The following is a 25,513-nucleotide window of genomic DNA, read 5'->3' as shown; positions in this document are numbered from 1 at the left end:
TAGATATATTACTTGTACTGGTGCACTATTTATGCAATCTGCGTGAAACAAAGGGCTTGTACACAAGCTCTGCAATTTGTTTGGTTTCTACAGAAAACAGAAAGATTTCTTTGCAGACAACAGGGAGATCCCTCAGTGGAGTCCTTCCTATACAAATGGACTGGTTTGAGAGATTGTAGCAAAATGGCTTTCGTTTAATGGAAAACTAGTTTATTTCTCTAATAATGTAGATATTAGCATTTAGTTAGGGGCATTTATCTGTTTGTATCTCATAACAATGAAAAAGACAATGAAGGTGCCCATCCTAAAATGAGATAGTGCAACTGAGCCATTGTAAACTGTATCACAGTTTGCAAGCATGAAGGGACGGACATAGGGGTGGATAGGGAAAGGAGAAATCAAATTTATTCTAAACATGTCACCATTGTACTATTGGGCTCCAGGAAAAAGAAAAGCCCACATCACTTGTTCTCTCCGATGTACAGTGAGTCCATCTTAAATAAAGACCTGCAAAAAGAAAAGATCTGATTAAAGGATAAATTGTCAGCCTACCAGTCCAAAATGCAGTGTTAGAGGGAAGTTGACCCCAATCAAAGGAGAAACTTGTTAAAAGAATATACTCCCACCCAGTGCACCAACGTATAAAATTAGATAGAAAGTGAACCTGATGCAAAATGGCTTTTAAAATGGAAGCAAAGACCATTTACATGATTGATTGTAAGAGGAAGACTATGTTGGTACAGCAAAGTTATCCATACAAAAGACCACTGGCTTCTCAGTCTGAACTAAAGATGGACACAAACAAATACCCTAGAGCTCAGCACTTCCAGATTATGATGAATTTGCAGTGGGACCTGAATGTTGCAGCTTGGGCCCCTCTCTAAATTCAACATTTTGAGGGGAATGTATTTTTGGAGTATGAAACATCTTCGGAGTCAGGCCAGTTCCTTTCAAGAACTGCACTGAAGGAGGTCAGTAGGATGTGGCTGGTTAAATATGTTATAAACGATCATCATCCCCCACCCCTTGAGTTTTTACAAACCTGAGGACTATTTCCTGTTGCTTCCCACTACTTGAATACTTGGTGTTTCTGCTCCTCTCTAATGATGTGCCTTGATTAATAATGAAGAAACAACATATTGCCCCAGTTCTGCCCTTCAGTGCACAGAATAAAACTAAACCAACATTGTGCATTTAGTAACACAAATAGAAATAGATTTAACTTTCAAGCAGTTAAACAGCAGAGCATGGTAATGAGAAAAAATAAGCGTGTGTGTGGGGGGGAGAGATGGGGGTGGAGAGAGGGAATTTTATTCTCCTGGGGTTTTTGTAATCTTCATTCACCATATTTAGTAGGATTGTGACTTGCCCTTGCTAGCTCATGGAGAATTCCCCCATGTGTTTACTCCCACAACCTAGTGAATGCCTCCTTACACATCATGGAAAAAAAATACAATTGACATGTTGACTCCCACTAGAGAAGGAATTCTCACTCACCAAGCAAGCACAGGCTGGGAGTATGTCTGTGTGTGAGAGAAAGAGACAAATACTTTTTCATTAGCTCAGTTTAAATGTGGTTTACTCCTAAAATGACCTGGTCAGGGATGCACATCACCTCCCTTTTTTCCGTTATGGTCCCCGGACAAAGAAACCAGATGACCTTTGATTCAGTGTAATATGGACAGGAGTATAGGTCCTTTAACCCTTACTTGTGACATCAGAGGTTTGGAGGGAAATTGGCTGAAAAAGGTGAGAGTCTTGGAATTTTCATGCAACCAGAACCACCACGTTGGGCAGTAATGGGTCCCAGTCAAATTGCTTTCTTCCCACTCTGGTCAGAAATGAATTGGGTCTGAGGATTGGGATTCATTTGTAGGGTGCATGGAAAACCCTGTCAGAATGGCCTCTTGAAAACGAGAACTCTGACAAAGAAGCTCGTCAGCTCAGAATGCTTGTTATTTGGTTTTGGACATCTATTTTAGGGTACAAAACACAGAGAAAAAGAGTGATTCAGCCACTTGGGATTTTGTCTTCGTCTTCATTCTGAATTTAGGAAAATTACAGAGCTAGAAGAAATTACATTTATCAAATGCAATGTCTGTTATGGTTTATAGATAGACGGGGGACAGAGGTGTCTAGAGCTGAGCAGGGGACTGGGAGTAAGGATACTTGAGAAGTACTCATGGGACCTGCAACTGAATCATTCTGTGAAAACAGGCAAATCGTGTAGCCCTGTACCTCAGTTTCCCAGAAACCATGTGCAAAAATGTGTGCGCCTAATTTGTGTACACAGTTATTGTGAATAGATGCTCAGCATTTGCACATGCCCATATGATGACTGTCTATGTAGAGTAAGCATGCAAATATGAATGCATTAAAGTGTTCATATATTCCTTATCACAAGAGAACTGCTCACAAGAATGTGACTTCTAAATGCTTCTTCAGTGCTAAAACGAAGGCTGCAGATAGAAGCCTCAACGTCCCTGGGCATACGGTCTGGATTTATGAGCTTTGTGATTTGGCAGCCTTGGAAAGGGTGGGATACAGAAGAGTTACACTCAGTCTGAAAACCGGTGGTCTTTAATCCTTGACATATATCATCAATGTTACACACTGTTAAACTCTGTATCATGCTTCCAGGTGACGTGCTCTTCATTCAGCAGATACCTCTTGGACCACACCTAGGGTGAACAGATGTCCTGTTTTTATAGGGACAATCCCGATATTTGGGGCTTTGTCTTATATAGGAGTCTATTACCCCCTGTATCCCCATCCCAGTTTTTCACACTTGCTATCTGGTCACCCTAACCACACCATCCTCCCTTTCTACCTTCCTTTCTCCTTCTCTCTTCTTTTCCCACTGTCAGTTCTTTCCTTCTTTCTGGGGAGCAGCTTCCCCTCTTCTGAGGACAGATTGTGTAATTGCATACTTACTCAAACTGCAATACAAACTGCTAATCAAAAGAAAACAAACAAACAAACAAAAACCTATCTCTACACAGCAAAATACAGGCTCAAGTGTATTAAACCCTTCCAGCTTTCCCCAGCCCTTTGTGTTCTGCAGCTTCAGGAAACTCAGCCTCTCTCCACCCTCCCCCTCTTTGAAAGCATTCCCCAGGGCAGTGCCCAGTCTGCAGCTGCTGCAGCTCATGGGGGAGTGAGTCCAGCATGACACACACAACTAAATAAATAAATACTTTCCTCTAACAAAGAGAGGAGGAAGAAATCCTGAGTAGGGGTAGAACTAGGGCATGCATGTTTGGAATTGAAGGAGTCCAGGGGTGATAGGGGAATTCCTGCCTGGAATCAGAGGAGTCTTGGAAAGAGAAGAGACCAGGAAAGGAATAATAGGGTGGTTTACCTAGGGATAACACAGAGTGTTACAAACATACTTAGCTATAGTTATATGGCCTGATTTAATGTGTTCCTCCCCCACAACCCAGCTTCCACTTGTGCACCTGTAATTGCAGGCACTGGGATTCAGCTTTAAAGCATTCAATGGCTGCAACCACAGTGGAAATATTCTAATATCTGTATGTACATGTGAGGATATGTTCACATGTAAAACCCATCTGATAATTTAACACGGACAATGGGGATTTGTGTGTTAAAATTCTGTCACCTGCACACAGGTGAATTTCAACTGAATGTGCAGCAATGTGCACACGCACAAGATTGGGTTTACATAAAAGGAGGCTGAGGTCTAAAAATCAGGCCCATTACTTTTAGTTTTGTATTACTTAAACTAAGAATTGTGCCCTTCACTGCATACATAGACAACTACTGCAAACTGTTCATTTGCATTTTAATGGAATTCTTTCTTGGAAGATGGTAGTTGGACTCCTTTAGCAATACAGAAGAAAAGGTAATTGAAAAATATACTGGAGTGAAGACATTTCATTTTCATTAATTAGTTGCATTGGGTTTTTTTTCTAAAATAAAATTGTTTGGGTTTTTGGGGGGTGGGATGGAGTAGGAAGAAAGACATGCTGGAACAACTGTTCATCCACTTTAAAACATACTAGGGATCAAAAGATCCTTTTAGGAATGCACTTAAGTAAGGAGCAGTGGTGTAATTTGACTGACTTCAGAGGAATAGATTCTCTTTACTCCTGGGCTGCATTTGACCCACTATCTGTGTGCATGGGGAAAATAGTCTCTCTCAATTAGTGACCTTATTATATGTACCATGATTTGAGGAAAAGGAAATTAGGGAGCAGATTCTCAGGGCTTAGGCACACAATTCTGTGCAGTTGCTGAGGTTACATACAAAAATCAGATAACTGCTCATAAACGGCCACTTCCAGTTATTTGCATACATAATTACCCAATGTGTGTGCATAATCACAGTAAGTGCATGTACTTAAATACCTGGAATATTTGGTCCTACATCTTTCTGGCTAAATTGTGCCCTAGTACAACTGCACAACAACACAGGCTTCAGAGACCCATTGTCTTGCCTGTTAAAGCCATCTCAAAAATGTGGAGTCCTGCATACTCCAAACCTGTTAGCTCACTCCCATGAAATATAGTCCAGTTCTTTGATCTTTTGGTCGTTATCGTCAAAGGGCCAAATTTGGCCCTGTTATCAGTTATACTTGGCACTTATATAACGTATTTCAGCTGCAGATCTCAAGGCATCCGACATAAACGAGTAAGCATTATCTCCATTTTACTGTAACAAAGTGATCGAATCCAATTCTCTTGACTTCCAGCCATGATCTCTATTAGACCCACAGCTACCCACTTGCAATCCCATTGAAGGCAGGGGTCTCTGAAGTGAGCATGGTCGTATTGTTCTTGGGGAACAGCTTATCCTTCATAAGAGCTGTCCCTCCTTCATGTTTCAGAGTAGCAGCCGTGTTAGTCTGTATTCGCAAAAAGAACAGGAGGACTTGTGGCACCTTAGAGACTAACCAATTTATTTGAGCATGAGCTTTCGTGAGCTACAGCTCACTTCCTCCTTCATGTGTAACTAAAGGACTCCCCCTTGTTTTTGCTGATACAGACTAACACAGCTACCACTCCGAATAAAGTACAGAGAGTAGCTTTCAGAGCAGCAGCCGTGTTAGTCTGTATTCGCAAAAAGAACAGGGGGACTTGCGGCACCTGGGAGACTAACCCATTTATTTGTGAGCCACAGCTCACTTCCACTCACGACAGCTTATGCTCAAATAAACGGGTCAGTCCCCAAGGTGCCGCAAGTCCCCCTGTTCTTTTAGAGAGTAGCTTGCAGAATCTCCCTATGTGCACACACCGAAGGTCATCCCATGAAAGATACTAACCTCAGCCAGCTCGCCCCGCTAATATCCCGCGACCCTAATACCCCGACCTTCACCAGTGGGCCGGCGGCGAAACCCGCCAGGCCCCCAGGCGCTCTGGGGGTGTCTAGGGGCGCTGGGCCTGGCTGCGGGGGCTGGTGCAGTTGCGGGCCAGGCGGGACCCGCTGCTCCCGAGGGGGCACCTCAAGGGCTTCGGGGGCGGGGGGGAGGAGAAGGAGGAGGAGGAGGCCGGCAGCCCCCCCGGCAAGGCCAACGCTCCACCGCGCACCCCACCCCCTTCTGGGGGTGCCTCCCATGATGCTCAGCGCGCTGCCCTCACTTCCGGTGTCCGGCAGTGCCCGTGGCTGGCGGCGCCCCCGATCCCCGGGCGCAAGGGAGCCGGGAGGAGGCGGGGCGAGGGGGCGGGGCTTGCGGAGGCCTGTGTCCGGCGTCATCCAGTGGGAGCGTAGCAGGGGCGGGAGGGAGGCCGCACGAGCCCCTCAGGCCACGCCCCCGCCCTCACCGGTCTCGGGCCCGCGCCCGCGCGCCCGCCGCCTGGGAGCGCGCGCCAGGGGGAGCGGCGGGAGCGCGCCCCGCCCCCCCCCAGCTTCCCCCCCCTCATCCCCACCCGTGAGGAGAGACATTGAGTGACCGAAGGAGCCAAAGCTCCGGCCGCTCCGAGACCCCGCTCCCCTGCCTGGGGCCCAGGTAAGCGAGACCCCCCCCCCCCAGCCAGTCTCCCCCTCACCCCGGGGGCTCGGCACGGCTGCCCGGTGCCCCCTTCCCTGAGGAGAGGGGCCGGTGGGGCTCCTCTCCGGCCCGGTCAGGGGAGGGGGCCTGACCCCCCCCCCCCGCCCGCTCTTTCCGCTTCTCCCGGCCCCTCAGGGGAGAGGGATTCGCGCCGCCCCCCCCGCCGCCCATCGACCTGCCCTCCCCAGCCTGGCCGGGGGCTCCGGGCTCTCCCCGGGGACTGGCTGCTCCCCCCGGCTCAGCGGGGTCCCGGGGCAGCGCGGCGACGCGTCCCGCTGGAGGGGGGGGGGTGTCCGGGGCGATGGAGAGGACGAGCCGCTCGTCGTCCCGGGGTGGGGGGGGGCTGGCTAGGGAGGTAGCTGCCCCCACTTCACTCAGTGGCGGCGGGGGGGGGTGAGCACGGGAGTCGCGCGGCGCTTCGGGGGTGGGCGGCGCTGGCCTGGCGGAGGCGCCCCCCCCCCCCCCCGGAGATGAGGGAGGCAGTTACCCGGCAGCACAGGGGGGCAGTCTGGGGGTGGTGCTGGAAGCCTGGTTCACACGCTGCCGAGGACACCCCCTCCCTGGCTGGGTCGGGGGAGTACTGCTCCCCCCCCCACCGGGAGTGGGGTAACAGCGGGGGGGGGTGTCAGTGCCGCGAATCCAGGTGCGGGGGTCCTGACGGTGGGAAGCTTGTCTGAGCCCAAATGTCTCCCCTGCCTAGTAAACACTCTTCCCTATCCCTGAACCTCTCTGAGCCCCCGGGGGCCGCTGGGCTAAGCCCACTACACTCGGTGGGGAGGAAAGGGGGAAATGTTCCCTTTGTGGAAGGGGCATGGAGCCCCTTTTGGCACGCCTGACTGACTTGGTGTGGGTGGATGGGTTAACTAGGTGAGTGGCAGGGTTTAACCCCCCCCCTCCCCCATGACTCGTCCCCCCTCCTCCCCCCTCCCCCCTCCCTGTAACCTCCAAAAGGGGAATTTTCCAGCTGGTAATTTCTGCTGCGTCAACACCCAGCTCAAGGGAGAGGAGAAGAGACAAGGGGGCATTTTAACAGCAGCTCCACTTGCAAATAACAAGCCTGAATTCTGGCTCCAGAATTAAAAACCTTTCCACCCCCAAAAAATCAGCATCTGTGCAAGTTGGACCAAGAGTTTGTCAAGAGTGTGGTTCAAAACTGCTTGGAAAAAGGGATGAGGTAATAATACTGGTGAAGCATGTTGTATTTCTCTCTCTCTCTCTCTCTCTCCCTCTCTCTCTTTCTCTTTTTAAAGCCAGGCCTGTTTTGGGTTATTGTCTCCCCCTAAAGCCAGACACAGATCGCCTGGCCTTGCCTCCATTTTAATTGCAGGCTGAAATGGGGGAAGTGACCCTATTTAAAAACAAACAAACAAACAAAACCCCCCTGAAAACAATGCCTCTCCTCTTTGGAGATGTAGGTGATTTTTAATATACTTATAACAAGTGCAAAAGTGACTGAAATTGTTTTCTGTCAAGGTGAAAAACTACTTTGCATAACCTCTCCCACCCCACCGAAAAAACAAAGTATTTGTAAAAATAGGGGGGAGAGAAGAGGTGTTTTGGAAGGTGCTTGTAAAATAAGGGGTTGTAGTATTGGATTGCCTTTGTGTCCCTGTAAATAGACGTGACAGTTTCACAAAGTAATACAAGTAGTGTCTGATAACTCAATCCCAGATGACAAATAGAGAATGGAGCAGATTTTAGTGGGAGGATTTATCTCTTTGATAGGAAAAAAAAAATGTTGATACTTAATGCACCACTAAAGAACCTGTGTTAAAATGTTTAAGTGAACACTTTGAAGAAATCCAAATAGCTAGAACAATATTTTATTTTACACCTGCCAAGGAAAATATAAACAAAGAAAGGTTTAACAGAGACTTTTAATGACTTTCCACATGCTTTCTATTTTACAATCTGAGTGATTCATTTGGCATGGATTATAGGGACAAGATTATTATCAGCATTGTTTAAAGATATGCTAATTAGCATATGTGTTTTGCAAACGGTGCTATTGCAGACACCTGTACCGAAGTTCTTACATGCATATTAATTGCCTTACTTGTATCATTTTTTACATTTAGTTAATTTAGTATGGGTCTAGCTCCCAGTTCTTGTCCTCAACAAAATGTTTATTACATGTTTAAATTTTCTGTCTAGTTCCATTTTTGTTAAATTACATACCTTAGAGGGACTTTTTCTAAAGAGAGGATGGCGGGGAGAGAAGGGGGAAGAGAACAGTAATTGAAAGAAAGAACAAGGTTAGGTGACCTAAAAAACAGACAAAAATGAGGGTGTAATTTTACAAAAGAAGCTTGCAGTTCCTGGATACTTTTTCTACTTGTACTGAATTTTTTCTTGTATATTGTATATCATCATAACTGTTATTGCAAGAGTTAAAAGAAGATGCATTCACGTCTTATGGCAAGTTTTTTGATTGTGGATTAAATTTGGCTTTACTGATTTGAATTCAAAGAAATGGAATTTAACCACGGTTTGTCAAGTTCTTTATTTTGAAATCCTTTTAGTGATGGAAAAAATGGGAGGAGAAGTGTATTATTAGTCACAACATTTTCAACATGTGGTGAAGAATTCTCACTTCGAGGTGTTTTTGGGAGCTGAAATAGAAGCTGATAGAGAAGATTGCCCCATGGGCCATGCTGGGAACTACATAACAATATTTGTATTTGCTGGAGTTCTCATACACATGTTCCTGAAAATTATGTTTTGGTTTGATAGACTAATGGGTTAATTGCAATTTAAATGGAAAACTGTATTTTTTTGTTTTGTTTTTTCTGATTCCAGCCTCACTCTTGCAGTAAAATAGCATCTTTTTAGATTCCAGTCACTTTCATTTACGTTTAGTTTTCATGTAAGTGATGGAAATAAAGTTTTTATATTTTTATAGTGCTATATGCAAAACTGAGAGTAAATTTTACAGACTTCAAGAGTGAAAATTACAATTTCATATTTTAAAAGCCATATAATATAACTTCTGTTAATGTGGTGATATACATTTATTAAGTGGAACTTTTGAAAATATAGCCTGTACACATGATTCTTAGAGATTAAAGAAAATGGGCCGCTTTCTCCCCATGGTCTGTGTTTTTTCTGGGACAGTTGTACAGCAGTGGATATGTTCTTCTATGCAAGAGGCATTTATAATTGGAAAGCTTAGAGGAAAACCAGATTGGCAAGTAGTTCTCTTCCCCCCCCCCAAAAGGAAAGGTTTTTAGTCTGTTACTTACCGTTTCTATATTCATTCATGCTCTGGCACGGTGTTGCATTGATGTGGGATTGGGTATATTTTGAAACTATTTTTGCCTTGCCTTCTCTTCCCAGTTGAAGTTTCTCCTAAAAATACCCATTTTGATCTATTATATACATATGTTTACATTTTTTAACAAAATGTTTCCTGTCCTGCCAGGTGAAGACTACCATCCAATCCACGTTTTTGTTCCTAGTTAATTTCTTGCAACAGCCCAACTTTTTCTAAGGCGTCTTTCTCAGTGACTATTTATGCCTGTGTTAACTAGCTACTCTAGAGCACTCCATGATGTATTTTGAACTGTCTTGCTCTGGTGTGAAGCACTCACATGGGTTTTCCTTACTCCTACATGCTTAGTTTAATGGGCAAACAAAGGGGTAAGGAGAGGGCTTAGTTTAAATCTTTGAACAGCTACGTGCTGTTCTAATGGATATTCCTTATGTTCATTGTAATTCCCTGGAGCCAGCAGTTTCTGTCCATTACTGGCAACAAACTACAGCAGAAAATTCTGACACTTTACACAAAAGGATGAATATAACATTCTTATTTTGTTGTCAGTTTACTGCTGACCTACCTTAAACTTTCTGAATGTGCAGTGTACTTGTACAGTATGTCTCTAACACTTATGTATCTTACAGTTCATTAGTGATGATGGAAAATGTCCTGTGTGGTTGTCTGTAAATTGCAGATACAATAAAAAGGACCTAACAAAGTTGTGGGATGCATAATTTTTGCTTAGAGTGCAATGATGATACTGGTTGTTTAATGATGCCTGTGATATTTCATGCTGTTTACATTAAGATATAGACACGAACATATTTCCGGTGTTAACTTTTTAACAAACCATTGTTTTAGGGGGTTTGTATCAAAAGAATATTCTCTGGTGGTCGTGGCTAGTTCTTATTTCCCAATCTACTAGATTGCCCAGACCTTCTAATGTATTAATTGCCACTGGTGTTCTATCAGTCTTGGGGCAGGAGAGAGAGGAATTTTGACTCCCACAGCCCTAAGTATTAAATTACTTATCTGATGCTGCCTTGATGTATCTGGATGCACAGCAGTTGGGAGATTTGGGTTCTGATCCCACCTCCGCTAATGACTCAGTGTGCGAGTCACATAATCTCTATGTATATCTTTGGTCATCTGTAAAATGGGGATGCTAATGCTTACCCACCTCTTTAAAGGGCTTCCAAATCCATAGATGGTGTGTTATATTAGCATGCAGCATGTGTATTCTTTAATTAATTAATTAATTAATGCAAAATAGTCTGAAATTTTGGGTTTGTTTGTCAAACACTTTTTGGTATATTTCTGTAAGAGGCTTGTATTTCATTCTTCTTTAAAGTCATCAGCAATATAGTTAGAGGAAATTACAGCTGTAATTTTCTTACTGAAGCACGCCTTTAGGAAACACTAGTTTTTTTAAATTGAAGTGTGGATTTTTCATTACTCTTGAATTCTTTGCTGACAAGATGGGATCATTGACAGAATTCTAGTTAGATGGAACCATGGTCTGCTTTATGTTAGAAGTTTGATTATATGTGTGTGTGTGTGCATGCACAAGAATGGGATATATGTCTGTAGATATGTGCAGTAGCTAGTTGAAAAGTAACAGGTACTTGCAGAGTGACAGTAGGTACTTGAAGTTTCCCTTTAAATATATGTATACCTGCAGTCCGTTCCCATATTATTATGGGGTTTGTTCCTGTTCAATTATTTTATTACCTTATACATTTATTATAATGAATATGAATAGTTAGTATACCTAAAATTCACTTATATAATGAGGTTGGGGTGGGAGTTTCCAGATTAGGGGCAGCAAAGAAGTCTAAAATATTCTACACATACAGTTACTCACTGGTGTATGTGCAGAAATATGCTTAGTAACTAGAATGGCGGGGTATATGTGCCAAGAATTTAGCTACTGACTGTACTTAGCAAACTGAGCAGGGGTTCACATGCTGAGGAATAGTTATAATTGAGAGTAGTTCCACACATACCCAGTTACCTTTCACAATTTTTTCTTATGTTATTACTAAAGCTCTTTGGATATAAATAATCTGCTTTGTTCCATCCAAGCCAGTCTTCTCTTTGTCACAAGTTGAGCAATGTAGAGTCCGGAAAACATATCAGAATAGGCAGTTGATCTTTCGTCCATTAACTGCTCTTGGTGCTTGATATCAGATGCTTGAGGAGAAGATGCAAAATCTTAATTGTGCGATACTATAGCATGGGGAGAAACTTCTTCCTGACCCTGGCTGGCTGAAGCATGAGGATTGATTAGTGTGTGTGTGTGTCTGTCTGTCTGGTACTTGGGAAAAAGCTTTCCCAATACCAGCTAATTTGGGGACTAAACCAGATAGCCTGGATGAAAAATACTTGTGCTGCCACACCCTTCAGAACTAAGCCCCCGATGTTTTAAATAATGAAATGGTTGTGAACTGTGTTTATTTGTAACGTATTGTCAAACAGTTTTCTATTTACAATTTTTTAAAAAAATCTTAACTTACTATTACCATATTCTTCTTGGTTTCATTCTGTTTCCTTTTTTTTTTTATGATAGGTTATTGGATTTAGATTAGGTTTATACACCCCCAAAAAAATAAAAATAAAAATAGAAAGGGATATTTGTCTACTATGATAAGTTACCATAAATAAAAACAGATCATCCACAAAACACCAAACATGGTGTATTTAATTCTGCAGTGTTTTCTCTTTTTCTTTTATCATCCTTGACTTTCTTATAACTTTCTTAACTTATGTTAAATTCTCTACCTCAACTTTTACATTTTGTTTTTCTCCCATGTCTCCTGCAAAAGCCTTCTCAATTCCATACTTCTCTTCTCTAATGTCTCATAATTCTTCCTCTTTCTTTCACCCACCCCTTTTCACATTGAGCTTGGAAACTTTGTCAGACATCCCATAGTGAGTGTACTAAACCAAACAGCCAAAAAACAATAAGAAGGGTGAGGAGATCTCACTCTTTAGGAGCAATACCTGGTGAGATTGCTGCTAGGGTGCTTGCTGTTCTTTGACCTGCTTTTGGGGGCTTGACATACTTCTCAAGCATCCTATAAGGTATCCTGCTTTTCAGATGCTTTATTTGCTAATTTCTGTTTTTTCCTCTGTGATGCAAGCCCCAGTGGTGTGAGCACTGTTGGAGCTGTTGTTCTGTCTCTGCTACATAGGTTACAGACTGAGGGAGCAAATGTGGCAGGATGAGAACTATATAAGCAGTATTCCTGTGGCATGGGGGTGAGGGAAGGATATGGAGAGAAGGGAGGGGAATGAATAGAGGTGGGAGGACATGAGGAAATGAATTAGAAGGCAAGTACAAAGGGAATGCAGAGAGAGGGGATGAGAGGAGAAATAATAAGTAGAAAATTGTGTTCTACATTGTATTCTCACACTGAAGCATTTTGAAGTCAAGAGGTTTATAGATCATGGTAACTACTAATATCACAAAAGACTGATTTAATTAGTGGGCTGTGAGGGAGGATGCCATCCAGACATAAGTATCAGCAGTGTTATCAAGTGGAATACAGAGGTTCTGGCTAAGTAATCTTTGTGTTTGTTTAAGTTTTGTGTTGGTGTAAAAAAAAAAAAAAACCCGCTTCTTTAAGTTCAGTTAGGTATTAGTTGTACTTCTTTTCATATCCTTGCTATTTTTTCAGAAGGTTCTCAGGTTGCTAAAGGGCAGCAGTTAATTTAGTGTCCTTGTGCAGTGCTTTCCTGTAACTGTGATTTGGTCTAAATGGAAGAAGGATTCAATAGGTCTGGGAATAGAACCCATGTCTCCTACAGACTTCCTGTATTGTACTGAACAGATCATTTTAATCTTTGTCAACTAAGTTGCCTTCGCAAAATCTCCATTTTAGAGAGATCTCATGGGCAGGCAGATGTTAGGTAAGACTATTGAGGTGCTTGGATGGATGGTGTAAATGAAATGCAAAGTATAACACCACCAAAGTAAACGCTTCACAATACATTTTTAAAAATTTTCACATTACCGGTACTTACCTTGGGACGTATTGTTTGTTGAGATTATTAGGCAGCTTCCTTCACTGTAATTCTGTGTGCTAGAAGTGCGAGGTTTTTGTACTGTAGATTTTTCCTTTGCCTGATCACTGTAGTAACTGTATTCTGTTTTATTATTATAATATCAATGTCTTTTTAAATACCTTTCTTTGGCAGTGCATCACACTTCAGATAGAAGGAACTTCTATATAACATAGAGGCCACTTCTTTAAAATTATAAAGATTCAGTTCCTGTATTGAAAGGGGCTTGGAAGCATTGAATTCAGGATTTCTTTGATGATGAGTTCTGCTGACCACATTAATTTATTAATCTAGTAATCTATTAATAGTATACAATCCTTAATTAAGACTGGAATGAGTATTTTTAAAATCATCAGTATTTTAAAATCACCTTAATAAAGTTTGCTTCCTATGCAGCTGATTTTAGACATTAACATTTTTTATGTAATTTTTCAGGAATATTTCTCTTCATGAGATGGTAAATATAATAGTATTTTGAATGATTTAACAGGTATACCAGTTTAAAGTACATGCATTCTTTCTATTATTAAATAATAACTTTTAGTTTACGTATTAGACAACTTCCAGGCTTGGCTTTTTTTAATTGTTGCCTGTAAGACCGTGAAAGTCAGTGTGTAATACCTGATTTTAAAACTTACTGACTTTTAAATTTCTTAAAATTAAGATTATTTTTTCTTCTCTTCTTCCTTCCCAGTTACAGGGCAGTTGATGAACCTTCCAAAGCCTGTTATCAGAAACGCTTTCCCTCTGTTCCTTAAAACATGTATGGTGTACCATGACACCTCGTGGTATTTATCTTTACTAAAGAAAACAATTTTCAACTATTGGTAAGTTCTGAACACTTGAGAGAGTTGCTTTTTGGTTTGTGTGTGGTGGGGGAAAGCATTACCTTGAGGACTTCGAATTATCTTTAAATTTAAACTTAACACTGACAATGAAGGTTAATTTAAAAACCTAACACAGAATTAAAACCTGACGTAAATTTCTTTGGCTACTGTATTGTTCCTACCTTCTGGCTTGGTCACCTTCATTAATCCTGATCAGTCGGTTGTTCTCTCTGAGTATATGAGAAGCAGGAAGAAAGAATATCACAAGACTCAAAACAGAAAAACATTTAGGGGTGATGCAAAAACAGGAAAGGTAGGAGCTTCGCTGCTCTTACTGTTCCTATTCTACTCAGCCTCAGTTCTGTGAAGCCTAGAGTCCATGGTCAGGTGCAAACAAGAATTAGCAGTGATTGGCCATAACAACAGAGTGGAAATTTGTGTACTTTTGTATTTAGAAAAAACAGCTGTGGTTCCTCAAACTTTCTGAGACTTGCTGAAATAGCATGGCTTTAATACCCTGTCATTAAAGAAATTGGTATTGTTGATCTTAAAAAATGATCCTCTTCCTTAAGGGAGCTAGTCTGTGACTAATAACTGTACAGAACACAGCTCTTAGAACGTGGGCATGTGAGTTTTAGAAAGTGGCTAGCCCTTTTAAGAGAGAGTGCACCTGGGACTGGGGAATATACTGAAAATTATCTTGTTATGATGGAGTTACAGCACACAAACTAAATTTAGAACAAGGTAGAGTGAAGAATTATAATTAAAACTTAAATGTCTTAATACTACTGAATAGCATGAATTCTTCATAATGTTTTATAGCGGGGAGATATGTGATTCACTGTTATGTTTTACCTGTTATTCAAGAAGATGGAGTTAACAAATAAATATACTGTCATATATAAGATTAAACACCTCATCCCATTAACCCCACTTTGCCCCCCCCGCCAAAAAAAAAAAAAGTGGCTGAAATAGTCACCTCTTCATCTATAAACTGAGTTCCTGATCCTGGAAACTGTACTCCATTGGCTTCAGTGGGACTACTCACACTATATAAAGTTACTCATGTGCGTGGTGAGTCTTTGCAAGATCGGGACCAATGTTTTGAAGAGACCTCCCAGACTTAAAATGTTTTCCTTGTCACAGCATACACAAAATAAATCCGTGTAAAATAAATAGAAACTGCTGAATAACACCTTTAGTGTAAAAGCTGGAATTCCTAATTTGCTTAATCTATTCTAAACTGTAGTTTAAAATTATCATTACATTTTTGTTTTTTATTGGTGGAGGTGTATGAGACCATTTCTCATAGGTAGCTAGCTCTTTAATCTTGTCTGGAATCTGAATCACACTGTTGAGGTAAGAATTCTGTTAAGAATTAAAATTTAATTGTAAGGTTGTTTTAATAATCCACATAGAACAATATATTCATATACAGTCCCATACAGAATGCATGTTGTTAGACAGGCAGCATGGTTTAGAAGAATGAGCACCAATTATTATCCTAGGGTGAAATGTTGGCTTCCATTTAAGTCAGTGGGAGTTTTGCCATTAATTTCAATGGGGCCAGGATTTTACTCTTGGTTTTGCCACGCATTGTATGGCCTTTGGTAAACCATTTAAACTCTGCTGTAATTTCTAAATGTGTAAAATGATAATATCCTCAGAGGATTATTGAAGACTAATGTGTGCAAAGGACTATGTAAGTTGTAAATATTATGTTGAATTAACCATTTTAATATTGGTCAATTCTTCTGTACACAAATCAACCATTATATGAATGTAAAAGAATTTATGTAGTGTTATCTTTTTAAATTGTGTAACTAAAAAAGAACATATACAGACACTGCTCTGTGTGTGTGAGGGAGTGGGGCACCAGTGTACCAAACAGTTTTACATCTGTAGTCACAACCTATTAAAACTTATTGGGAAGTCTGTCTTTTGACATATAATGTGTGTGTATATTTGGACTGTCTTGAATTTCTTTGATCTTTAAGTCTAGGAATATGGTATCATCTAATAAAATCTGGCAGTTGGTTCGATATTTGCAGGAGGGCATCCTGCCCGAAATTCTGTTGTTGACTGTTAGAGAAACTCTGAATTTTACTTCAGGTTTAAGGTTAACATCATTGTTTTATCAATTAAATGGGACGGATTGATGTCTTTAGGACCACAAATGTCTCTTTTTAAAACAGCATTTAGAATTAAGAGTATCTTTAAAAAATTGCAAAACAAAAAAATCCTTTTCCAAGGAGTTTAAAATATGTGAACTCTAAAATTTGATTCTGTACGTTTTTAAGGGTAACACTGCTGCATAATTACCATTGTGCAATCACATGGCTTGTAGATCTTGGAATTGTGTTCATAAACTCTAGCGCCTTCTACATTGGTGGACTAGGTAGTATATTTAGTCCATCAGCTGATAGCTGAGTGTTCACTCGTTAGCTGTAAGGCTTGACTGAGAGAGTTTCAGAATTTGTATCATTGTTTTATTTATTTTCTTACTAATTTTAATAATTGTTTATCAGAATTGTCTCTCATATAAGAGTTGTAGGAATAATATACCAGTAATATACAAACAGCTCAGAGAGCTGCTATGCGTGTGCTGCTCTAGAATGTTTAATGTCCTCGACTGTTGTAGGAGAAACATGAAACCTTGAATTCTGCTTGTGACTATTCAGAGGAAAGTGGGTTTATTCTAAAATGTACTTAGATGGTAAAAACGTACACAGTTGTTTAAAAACCAATATTTTCTTTCTTTAACTTTCTTTCAGCTAACTTTTAATTAAAGAATACAAACCTGTGTGCTCCTGTTGTAAAGTTTAAACTGTTGTTGTCTAATTTATATTGCATTTCAATCTGCCACGGAACATCATGCTGTCAGGTTTTCCCTCAAAGCCATTAAGGGTAAGGGCTTGTCTTCACTATGAGCTAAATCAGCACCGCTGCGATCAATGCAGCAGGCATCGATTTCATAGAATCATATAACTGGAAGGGACCTCGAGAGGTCATCTAGTCCAGTCCCCTGCACTCAAGGCAGGACTAAGTATTATTTAGACCATCCCTGACAGGTATTTGTCTAACCTGCTCTTAAAAATCCCCAATGATGGAGATTCCACAACCTCCCTAGGCAATTTATTCCAGTGCTTAACCTCTCTGACAGTTAGGAATGTCCACCTAAACCGCCCTTGCTGCAATTTAAGCCTATTGCTTCTTGTTCTATTTAGCAGGTCTGGTGAAAACACGATAAGTTGATGGGAGAGTGCTCTCCCCTCGCCTTCAGTACTCCACCTCCCTGAGAGGCTGAAGTTATGTCGATGGCAGGAGAGTGTCTCCCGTTGACATAGTGTTACATAGACACCGCTGGAAGTTGATCTAAGCTATGTTGACTTAAGTTACATATCTTATGTAACTTAAATAGCATAACTTAGATAGACTTACCTTGTTATTGTAGACCAGGCCTAAATGCTCTACCATGCTTTTATTTTTGAAGTTTCTCGTTTTTCTCTGAAAACATGCCTTCACCTCCAACATTAGCCTGAACTAATAAACTAATATTTTAACAAGTTTTCACACTTTCTGGGTTTTTGTCCATCTGATAGTGTATGGCTTACCATTTTGTAGAATCTATTTGTTGGAGTGGGAGGATTCGGGATTGGTTTCAAGAGACTCAGTTGTAGCCAGATGGCCTTTGGGGACTTGAGGCATGCTCCTAGCTCTTGACAGCCAATTTGACCAGTATTTAAGGCTTGATCATCAAGGTTTGGGAGCACAGGGTGAAATCTGTATTGATTGCTCCCACTTATTTCAGTTCTGGCTGTTGGGGTTTGAATGTGTTTTTGTTTATCTCCACCATTGCAGTAGCATGGTCTAAAGAATATAAATATTTTTGGCCCATCAGACACCTTCAGCTCTCCTCCTAGAAGAGGTCGTCTTCTAAATGTGGACTCCACTGGTGTCTAAGCTCTCATCTTTTACCATGTTTTGAGTTTCCTGACTTAATCTGCTCCATACAGGTTGAGAGTTTGAACCTGTTCTTTGAGGTAGAGTGCTTGGAAATAGCCTGACTGAATCGGTTGACTCCCTCCCTCATCCATTGATTTGTTAGAACATGTAAATATGCCAACGATGTAGTTGCTAACCATTCTTGTATTGATTGAAGTGGGTGTCTTTCTGTGTTCTTGGACACTGTCTATCGTAAGAATTTCTAAAAGGAAAAAAAATTCCTGCAGTAATGTCAGCGATGTCCTAATATTTTTGCAGCTTGAAATTAGTCAAAACCCAGTGCCGGAATTCAGTTGCATATTCCTCAACAGATTATGCTAATTATAGTTGCAGGCTCATTACACCATGACTATTGAGAAGAAGTGGTCTTAATGGACATGATCAACATTGAGAGGCCCAGGGTTATGACATCACCTGTTGTTTTTTATTTTACAAAGCAGTAGTTTTGAAAAGTTTCAGATTTGTTTACTTTGTCATTGTCTCATTAAGTATAAAATGCCCTGGATGCTACTTGCTATAGTTACCTTTGCTTTGAGTTTGGTAGAGTTTGTGATAGCGAAGATCTCTAAATACAAAGCCTCCAGATATGGGATGGTCTTGGAAAGTAGGTTTATCAATCAGTGATGTTTACATTCAGCTTACATACTAGATATTCACAGCCAAATGCAATTTTAGGTCTCAGTTCTACAAAGATCAGCTTAATTTACTGGTTCCATTGAAATCAAGGCATGTGTTTGGTCTTTGCAGGATCAGGCCTAAACTTTTGAAGAAGGGAATGTTTGCCCCATCACCAGTGAGAACCTCTGTATCTAAAGTTAGTGCTTGCAGATTCATGGGGAGACAAGGATACATCTTGAGTCTTTGTGTGTGCAGAGGAAGCAGTTCTCTTTAAAGAGAAATTAGAAGCTGAAGGAAAAGGGGACAAAAGACATGCTGAACTCCCTCTGATGAATGTCTCTCAATCCTACATGTCCTAAGGATCCCTTAGTTATGAAAAGTTGTCCTATCAAATAATTTACTTTTGTTTCACCACTGCTATTAATTGTTCTTGATACTTAAGTGGCTTATAAGCTGAACATTCTCTGCTTATGTAAAAATCTAATAGAAGTAAAACACATCTTAAAATATGTCTTTTCATTGGAAATGAACCCCAAAGATCTCTGCCTTATTCATAATGTTCCTTATATTAGAAGACATTGCTTTCTAGGGGTAGAGTTTGCAGGAGTAAAAATAAAGGCAAGTACCCATTCTGGTCCTTAACTCAATGTCTTCATTCTCTCTTATTTATAGGGACAAGATTGTATATTGGAGTGCCTTCATCATACTCTTTTGCAAGTCTTGTCTAGTTCTCAGTGACATCACAGGTCCAAAGGTCCAATTTGTCCTTACCACAGACATCAGTCTATATTTGAAGGAATCTGGAATTCACAATTTTGATTTTTTTTTTTTCCTGGCCAAAAGGACTTTGTTTCTTTAATCAAATTAAGGTTGCTTACTTCTATCTGACAGTTTGTTGAGTCAAGCTTTACATTTGTGCTTTTAAACATTGTGCAGACTGAGTGTGTTTTTGAACATCCAGTATAAACACATTTTCTTGAAAACTTGTATTGGAAGTACTCTATCATCCATCTTATCCCTAAGATTCTCTTCTGTACGTTCCCCCCCGAAATACATCCTTACAGAAATAGTCTCTGCTTCTGGAGAGTGAGCTCTTCCATTGCTAGCTTGAGTAGCAGGAGAGTGACTGCTGGGAGTCATCGTCCATCAGTGCTTTCATTCTGCTGCTTTTTCTGACCCATTAAGTAGGTGCAGTAACCCAAGCATAGATACAATCCTCTTCTGTTTTTCTGTTTTCCGATTAATTTGTAGTAATATAAGAACATACCTATGCCTGGGTTCCTGTACATGTTATTTTCCCAGCGTTCTCAACTAGATCCAAGTGAAATTGCAAGCATCCTGTGTCCTATTCTGCAAGTGGAAGAGTTGAAAGTGTGACCCAACCTAGCGGAGTTCGTCTGCACTGGAATTTTAAAAATGTTGGAATGCTGGGGGGTGGGGGGGCTGTGGGCATGGGCAGGGGATAAGGGAAATAGAAACATGGGATACATTCATTTAATTTTACATGGTAAAATTTTGGACTGAGTTTCAGTTCTTCCTTAATCTGTTAGCTGAATTTGTTTTATCTTGATAACTATGAGCAACACTTGAATTTTTTTGTCTATATTCCAGTTAAGCTTTTCCCCCAGGGGACCATGGAATGTTAGGTTGTTCTTAGTATCGTGTATAATACATACAGTAATACAGGATGGGCAGGGATGGTGTCCGTAGCCTCTGTTTGCCAGAAGTTGGGAATGGACGACAGGGGTTGGATCACTTAATGATTATCTGTTCTGTTCATTCCCTCTGGGGCACCTGGCATTGGCCACTGTAGGAAGACAGGATACTGGGCTAGATAGACCTTTGGTCTGACCCAGTATGGCTGTTCTTATGTTATGGTAGCCTATTATTTATATGTCCTTAGTTTGTTTTTTTCACTCTCAAGGCTGTGTGGTACTTAATTGTACACAGGCTAAATTGTTTGTACATTTTTTTGGTTAGTTTTTGTCCTTAAAAAAAAAAATCTTTCTCCTGGATCATGCTTTGGATTGATCAAAGAAATTTGTAATCTGTGTTTTTGTTGCTGTTTTCCTTCTGAGCAAAGGAAACAAAGTACCTTTGAGGAGGAGGAAGAGTTGTTGTTTGTCTCCAAGATTTTTCTGGGGGACAGTTCTGTAGACTTACCTTACACCCAGGAAGTGTGTTTTCTGCCTGTCTCTTTTTTTATTCGGGACTAAAGTGTTATATAGCAGGTTTTTTTTGTACCCTTTAATTTTAATTGGGTTAAATCTTAATCTTGGGACTACTCATATCGTAATGTTGACAGGATAGTCCTATAACTATTTGCTATTTTGAAGGACTGTTCTAACTTAACTGATGATCCCTCAGTTTTAGTAAGGCTGCTGCTATATCCGGAAGGCACACCTTTATGCCTAGGTATTGATGGCGTAAAATCAACAATTTTTGAATTGCTTAGAGTATTTAGCACAGTGGAGATTAAGATTAGTGCAGGGTTGTGCCCTTAAGGTTCTAACTTTCAGATGCTAATTCAGTCTGAAAACTAAATAGCTTTTTCTCAGCTGTATTTTAAAATATCTCACATTATGATATTTGAGATAAAGAGAATATTACTTGGGGGGAAAAACCTTACTTGGTTGAAGCAATAAATATTATCTTTGCAGTGACTGATTTAGCATTGAAATACTACTTTTGTGAAGTGTAGAAAGTTTGGTACTCTAAAGTTTAGAATTCATTGTGAAATTTAGAATAAGTGCTAAGATACTTTTTTCCATCAAAGATAATGTTGTGAAAAGTAAGATATTACAGTGGTGGCCACCTGAAACAGATGTACTTCAATGAAGTCCTCCTTCATTGTTGAACTTCCACAGGAAGTCCATTCTAATAAAACAAACAACCTCAAGTAACTGTCATTTTGACTGAGGTTTCTAGTTTAGGGTGGTATCTAATCAATTCTATATTAACGTTCAAAGAATATTTTAACAAGTGTTGGTACAATTGAAGGAGGCTACCTGATTTAGTGTTCTGAAGTCTGCAGCTTTGCTCCTGTTGTTTTATTTAGTAGATAAAGACTCTTTTATTGAGTGTGCAAAACAGTTTCTCATTTCACAAAAAGTGGATTAGAACATGTGAGCAAGATGGTCCATAAGCTTAGACTGAATGTTAGTGTCAAATCGGGCTGTATTTTATTAACTTGTTGAAGAAGTAAATAAGACAATGCTAAGTACAGTAAATTGTTCACCAACTGATTACATTGACTTGGTTCCATTGTGTGTATCTGCAATTTACTAGAAAATTCTTGAATTTACAGTATTTGTAGAACTAGGTTCATTCTAGCAGTAATTTAGACTTGTATTTTTAATACTTAGTTTCAGACCTAGCCTGTAAAAATGTGAGCAGTGTCATTCTGACCTATAGCTATAAATTGACGTATGGCTAAGTAAAATTAAATCTGCTGAGATTTAAAAGCCCATACTTGATTTTACTATTGTGTAAGTGCATTTTTGTTTAGAAACAATCTCTATACTATTTTTGCAGTTTGTTTATTAATATGCTTTCAATAGAATCAAATTACTATATTTGCACACTAGCTTGCGGAGAAAATATGTTCAGACTACAGATTATTGTTTGTGTGGGGGGAGGATTTGTCAAAGTCCCTACAGATGAGCTTTCATGGTTCACTGGCCTCTTGGAAGGCACTGTTGTAGCAACCTTCCTTTATCAGAGTACCAGGTTTTCCTCCCTCTGGAGGGTGTTATAGTAACTGATAGATCAATCAGAAAAATCCTGTAGACTAGAGCAACTTTCTATTTTGGAGATTGGGGATGCTGTCTCTGCAGTGTCCTTATTCCTTTGTTCCCTAGAAAGTGAGAGGCTGTACTTGGGGACACTAACATGGTTGTTGGGCATATTAATGCAGAGCAGAGGTGGGATTTTACCATATTTCAAAGTTCAGCCCGGTAAAATACTAAACCCTTTGAATGGTATATCTAACACATGTTTTCTAAACCACTGGAAATGAGCTCTCCAAAGTTTGTTAGCTATTTATCAATTAAAACTTCCTCTGTTCAGATTGGTTAAGCAGAATAATTTATTCTCTTGTACCATAAAAGTGGTATTAAAAAACTATAAATAGCCTGATATCCATAGTATCTGTTATATAACATTGTCAAAGTAGTAGACAATTGCAAAGCTTCTGTCTTTCTATAGTGGATATTTAATTTTAGGATTACCAAAATTTGCAGCTATTTATTGGTGTATATCACCCTGACAGGGTTTGAGAGAGTGCCATTTATTTACTCCTGGTTTCTTTTCGTGGGATGTAGCTTTTTGCAAATTGAAAAATAGATCCTAATGGTCAAAGATATCACTAGCTCCAGTTAATTTTTTCAAGGGCTATCAAGCGATTAAAAAAAATTTATTGCAATGTTAATAAAATATCATTTATTTAAATATTTTGGCATGTTTTCCACTTTTTCAAATACTGTATATTCAGTTTCAGCGCATAATACAAAATGTACAGTGATCACTTTATTTATTTTTTATTATAAATATTTTCACTGTAAAAATAAGATAGTATTTTTCAGTTCACTTAATACAAGTACTGTAGTACAATCACTTTATCATGAAATTTGAATTTACGAATGTCAAATTATTCACCAAAAACCCCTGCTTTCTAAAACAAAACAATGTCAAACTTTAGAGCCTACAAGTCCACTCAGTCCTACTTCTTGTTCAGCCAATCGCTGAGACAAACAAGTTTGTTTACATGTGCAGGAGCAGAGTGGATAAAAATCAATGATTTTTTAAAGATCGGATTTAAATTGGATTTTTTTGATAAAATGCTTTTTGAGGAAAAAACCTATCTAAAGATAGCGTTAATTAAGATACATTCTAGTTCAAAGATATCTCATCATGGAACAGGGATTATAAATTCTAATTCTATAGTATGAGACTATATTGATGTAATGTTTAAGGAAAGTTTTGTAAATGAGTTCCAATAGTTCATGGATTAGGGACCCAATCTTATGGGGTTCCAGGGGCTTCTGTATAGATTATTTAGGTTAATCTTTCTATCTACCCAATGGGACTCAGTGCTCAGTCTAGAAGATGCCATCAGAGATGCTTAGTTTTGCAGTTCTCAAACTGTGAATTTGTGTCTCCAGAGATAATATGCTGGTTAACAGCAAAAATGTTTTAAAATAAATAAATATATAGAGGTGAGAAATAACGGACCTCAACCCTATTGTCCCTCTGCAAATTTGTGTACACAGAGTCAATCCCTTACCTCTCTCTAAAAGTGCAAAGTTTCAGAAAGTTCAATGAATAGAAGATTGCTGGGGGCGGAAAAGAAGGCTGGAGATAAATGTGGGAAGGGAGGGACAGGCAGTAGAAACAAAAGTGAAACTGTTTGAGCAGCATATTCCAGAAGTCTTGAGGTCTTTCTGAGTGTAGCCTTCATTGATTTGAGATCTACCATACCATTCTCTCACTAGAAGGGAAAACTATAATGGCAGCAGGCCGTAAGAGAGACCCAGTTTGGGAATAAGAACCATTCAAGAAATGTTGGCTGATGATGTTTTAAATAAAGTCACACCAGTGAACTGGTGGAAGTCACTTAAGCACTTGGATTCAGAGACAGTTGAAGTGATAATCTCACTTTTAACAGCAGTAGCTTCTTCTGATGGTGTAGAAAGAATATTTTCTTCCTTTGGACTAATTCATTCCAAATTGAGAAATGGTTTGGGACCTGAAAAATCAGGAAAGCTTGTTTTTCTTTTCCAGATTATGAACAAACAGGAAAATGAAGGTGAAGATGACTGAGTTAGCTGCAGAAGCCAATATTTTAAGTTCCTCATGTTGACCTGGCTGATGTAGTCAATTTAATTTTTTGTTTTTTTAAAAAAATATTTCGTTTAACTGTTTTAGTTAAAAACAATTTTAACAAAAACAAACCTGATTTTAAAAAACTTGAATGTTTAAATTCAAAAATTCATATGTTTGTTTTGTTAAAATAATATGTTTGCTGTTGAAGAAAAAAATCCAGAATACATAGCATTATTGTTTTTAGTTAAATAAAACAATTTAAATGTCTGTCTGATGATGTTCTCTTCCTAATACAGCATGGCAAGAAAATCCTCCAAATATTGATTAACCTGTTGAATTGGAGTTAGTTCATCTCCCAGTGACTTCAATAAATATTTGCTTCAAATACCTTTGGTAAATAAAATAACCAAATAATCATTCATTTTCTGATATACCTGTAAAACTAATCTGAAAAGTTTTAAAAATATATCGTGTGTACCTTCTAAAAATGAAACCTACATCTATCTCTGAGTTGTGAAGAATATGTATTAAGGTTATAACAACCAACAAGAATGCACTTCTGTGTAGAAATCTATGATTAAATCGAGTCTCCCTGACTAGTGATTTAAATCATGATTTAAATCAAATCCACTCTGTGCAGGAGTCAGTGCTGCCCACTTCTTGTTTACAGTGTCACCTGAAAGGGAGAATAGGCGTTCACATTGCACTGTTTTAGCTGGCGTTGCAAGATATTTATGTGCCAGATGTGCTAAAGATTCATATGTCCCTTCATGCTTCAACCACCATTCCAGACAACATGCATCCATGCTGATGATGGGTTCTGCTCAATAGCTATCCAAAGCAGTGCAGACTGACGCTTGTTTGTTTTTCATCATCTGAGTTAGATGCCATCAGCAGAAAGTTGATTT

At 39.7% G+C, this 25,513-nt stretch overlaps 1 protein-coding gene across 2 annotated transcripts in view; it reads left to right on the top strand.

Annotated features, from left to right (window-relative positions):
- The first annotated feature begins 5,892 nt into the window (after positions 1 to 5,892).
- Positions 5,893 to 25,513, top strand: part of ZBTB46 (zinc finger and BTB domain containing 46) — a 112,903-nt gene continuing 93,282 nt past the window's right edge. The window contains exons 1-3 of one of the 2 annotated variants that reach the window (XM_074969378.1): positions 5,893 to 5,969; positions 7,005 to 7,185; positions 14,027 to 14,159. The gene's annotated coding sequence lies outside the window, so the exon portion shown is untranslated. The remainder of the gene's footprint in view (positions 5,970 to 7,004; positions 7,186 to 14,026; positions 14,160 to 25,513) is intronic. The other variant, XM_074969379.1, reaches the window with a different exon arrangement.

Source organism: Natator depressus, chromosome 13, assembly GCF_965152275.1.
Source record: "Natator depressus isolate rNatDep1 chromosome 13, rNatDep2.hap1, whole genome shotgun sequence".
NCBI lineage: Eukaryota > Metazoa > Chordata > Testudines > Cheloniidae > Natator > Natator depressus.
This window is presented reverse-complemented; position numbering and strand designations above follow the sequence as displayed.